This window comes from Dipodomys spectabilis, unplaced genomic scaffold (genome assembly GCF_019054845.1).
Source record: "Dipodomys spectabilis isolate Male_0828 unplaced genomic scaffold, ASM1905484v1 ptg000227l, whole genome shotgun sequence".
In the NCBI taxonomy this organism is placed as follows: domain Eukaryota; kingdom Metazoa; phylum Chordata; class Mammalia; order Rodentia; family Heteromyidae; genus Dipodomys; species Dipodomys spectabilis.
In genome coordinates this window covers 6,213,458-6,217,047 of record NW_024870904.1, presented here as the reverse complement: position 1 = coordinate 6,217,047, position 3,590 = coordinate 6,213,458, and the positions used below count along the sequence as shown (strand labels likewise).

The 3,590-nt window shown below is 44.3% G+C and overlaps 1 pseudogene; it reads left to right on the top strand.

Annotated features, from left to right (window-relative positions):
- The first annotated feature begins 2,226 nt into the window (after nt 1–2,226).
- On the top strand, nt 2,227–3,306 carry LOC122123348 (annotated as a pseudogene).
- The last annotated feature ends 284 nt before the right edge of the window (nt 3,307–3,590 follow it).

The following is a 3,590-nucleotide window of genomic DNA, read 5'->3' as shown; positions in this document are numbered from 1 at the left end:
CCAACAAACTCCATTTTTCTACTGAGCTCAGTATTTGATTCCTTCACTACACTGTTTCCACATCATTCAAATTTTACCTATGGAGCAATTTCTCACAGACAATCAAGGGGAACATTCCCTATGGTTCCATCACAACTCCAGCATCACACACACACTCACACATACACACACACACACATCTGAATTCAAGAAAAATGCTTCCACTACAGCTGAGTCTTAGCAAGAATATGCTATCATATGCTAATATTTTCATTTGCACAGCGTGCCAAATCAGATGTAAAAAGGGGAAGAAATATCTGACAACAAACTTCACCATCTTTCACATTTGCACCTGAACTGTAGACCCAGCTACTTTTGTGTGGACAACATTGTCAGCTCTGCTTGAGGTTTCAGCATTCCTAGTTTCTATGGTTTGAATACTCTAGGAACACTGCTCTAAATGGCACTTGGATTCCACCATTCAGTAATTAAGAATCCACTTCCTGCAGCACTCAATGTCATTGAAGCTCATTAAACATCTCCATATCAGGTGGATGGTAGGAATAAGACTGATGTGCAAACTCCAGGCTGCTTCACCTAGGCCACCTCCAAACCTCCTGGGGCAAGGGGGAGGCTCTCCTCATACCTATTACCCCTGTGGATAAAACTATGAGATTCTTTTTTTCTCTACTCCCCCAGGAGCCCACTCAACTGGAGACAATTATGAAGTCTGTCTTGACCAAAAGGCAACCACAAAGATATCAAGGAAAAGAGCCTACATCGATGAAACTGAGATCTTTGCTGTAAACAAACATACAAATTCCTGAAGGTTTTAGTGCCGGCACTAGGGCTTCAAGTCTGGTCTAGGGACCTAACTTTTGTGTTCAAGGCTTGTACTCTACCACTTGAACCTCAGCTCCACTTCTGGCTATTTTGTTAGTAAATTGGTGATAACAAAGCTCTACCTCTCCTGGAACATATATCCTCATATCTCAGCCTCTTCAGTAGCCAGGATTAGAGTCCTGGGCATGCCACACCAAGCTCCTGTGGGTGACTATGAGGACACACCCTCCCGCAAGCATAAGTAGAATTTGGGGCATTCTCTAAACTTTATGGGACAAGTGGGAGACTCTCCCCTCACCAACAAACCTACAACCAGTCCAGTGCCAGTGGCCCAGGTCTGTAATCCTATCTACTCAGGAGGCTGAGATTTGCAGATTGAGATGCCCAGCCTCAAAGGCAGGAAAGCCGGTGAGGAACTTACCTCCAATAAACCACTCAGAAAACCGGAAGTGGAACTAGAATTCAGCTAAAGAGCTGAGGGACAATGCCCAGGCCTAGAGTTCAAGACCAACGACTGATTAAAAAAAAAACAACAACCCACCAATGATGATTTCATTTTCTCCACTCCCAGAGAAGGCCATTAATCTTGAGAAAATTACCACGACTAGAAAGGTTAGAAAGGTAACAAACAAAGATGTGCCTACATTGATGAAGCTGAGTACTTGAAGAAAGCACAAAAATTCATGAAGAATTTGTGCAAGTGCTAGGGCTTCAACTCTCGTCCTGGGTCCTAAGATTTTGTGCTCAAGGCTTGTTCTCTACTACTTGAGTCTCAGCTCCACTTGTGGTTTTTTGCCTGTTTGTTTTTGGTAATAAATGAAAGAAAAAGTTCTCTCAGACTTTCCTTCTCTAGATGGCTTGGAACCTACATACTCAGATTTTAGCCGCTGGAGTAGCCAGGATTAAAGGCAGGGGCCAGACAAGACACACCCTGCTCCTGAAGTCTTCTGCAAGGGCAAACCCTCCCAGAAAGGGAAGGGTGGGTTCATCATGTCCTGCATATAAAGAAGAGCAGCATGGCCTGGACTTCATTTGCTTGGTCCAGGCTGCTGGAGGAAGGAGGTGAAGAGCGAGCAGGAAAAGGACTTCAAACAGAGGCTCCAGAACAGGCTGAGGTGACCAAGACTCCTAGGGCAAACCTCACAGCCAGCAAGAAAGGACAAAGCTCCCAGGAACAGAGGCAGTGGCGAAGGCTCAGGCTGGTGGATTCAGCCTCTTCTCAGTGGCGGTTGTAAGCAACAGAACAAGGGTCCATCTGACCCACGTTGGTTGCTTAATCCCTTCAGGAGACATTAACCTCTACCTGTAATCATGGCAGCTTCATTTGCAGGTTTCTTCACGGAAAACAAAGGTGCATCAAGGTGGCTGGCCCAGGACAAGTCTGCCGGACTGATTGGAAAAGTCATGAGAGTGCCCTTTTGCGGAGACTGGGACTTGGTGAAAACCCTGGGAAAAGGTACCTATGGAAAAGTTCAGCTTGTTGTGAATAGAGCAACTAAACAGGCAGTTGCAGTGAAGATTTTAGACATGAAACGGGCCAGGAACTCTCCGGAAAATATTAAGAAAGAAATCTGCATTAATCAAATGTTAAACCATGAGAATGTTTTGAAATTCTATGGTCACAGGAGAGAAGGCAATATGCGATATCTATTCTTGGAATACTGTAGTGGTGGAGACCTTTTTGATAGAATACAGCCAGATATAGGCATGCCTGAGGAAGATGCTCAGAGGTTCTTCCATCAACTCATGGCAGGGCTGTTTTATCTGCATGGTATTGGAATAGCTCATAGAGATATTAAGCCAGAAAATCTCCTCTTGGACAAAAGGGATAACCTCAAAATCTGTGACTTTGGCTTGGCCACAGTATTTCGCCATAAGAATTGTGAGCGTTTCTTGAAAAACATGTGTGGTACTTTACCTTATGTGGCTCCAGAACTTCTGAAGAGGGAAGAATGTCATGCAGAACCAGTTGATGTTTGGTCCTGTGGCATAGTTCTTACTGCAATGTTGGCTGGAGACTTACCATGGGAAGAGCCCAGTGACAGTTGTCCGGAATATTGTGATTGGAAAGAAAAGAAAACATATCTCAAGCCCTGGAAAAAAATTGATTCTGCTCCTCTGGCTCTGATTCAGAAAATCCTAGTGGAGAATCCAACAGCAAGAATTACCATCCAGGACATCCAAAAGGATAGATGGTACAACAAGTCATTTATGAAAGGGGCAGCGGGATTGTCAAGATAGGGAAAATAGGAGAAAGGTGAGGGAAGGTGTAACGAGTTGGACAAAATATACTTAATGAATTACTTGAGTAAACTAACCCCTCTCTACATGACCTGGATGATGAAAAAGAGAGAGAGAAAAACAAGAAGTAAAGGGGCAAAGAGGCCCTGAGTCAATGCAGGTGGTGTCCCAGAAACACCTGGTGGATTTTCCAAGCACAATCATTTGAATTTGGACTTTCCCCAGCATCTGTGGATGAACTAATGAGCCTGTAACCAACCCTGCACTAGAGATCACACACTGATCTTCAGCACTCTTCTCCAATCATTACCCTCTTCCCTTGTCAAGGGGAAGCATTTCTTTGATTGTAATGTCCATGAAAGAAGGTGGTTAAAAATCTCAAATAAATCAGGCATCTATCCTTCATACCTGCAATTCTGCTACTCAGGAGGCTGTACTGACCAGGCCAGAAGCCAGGAGTACTGCCCAAAAAGAGGAGGTCACTGGCAGTGCAAAAGAGGCAGAAGACACTTTTTGGACTAATGGCA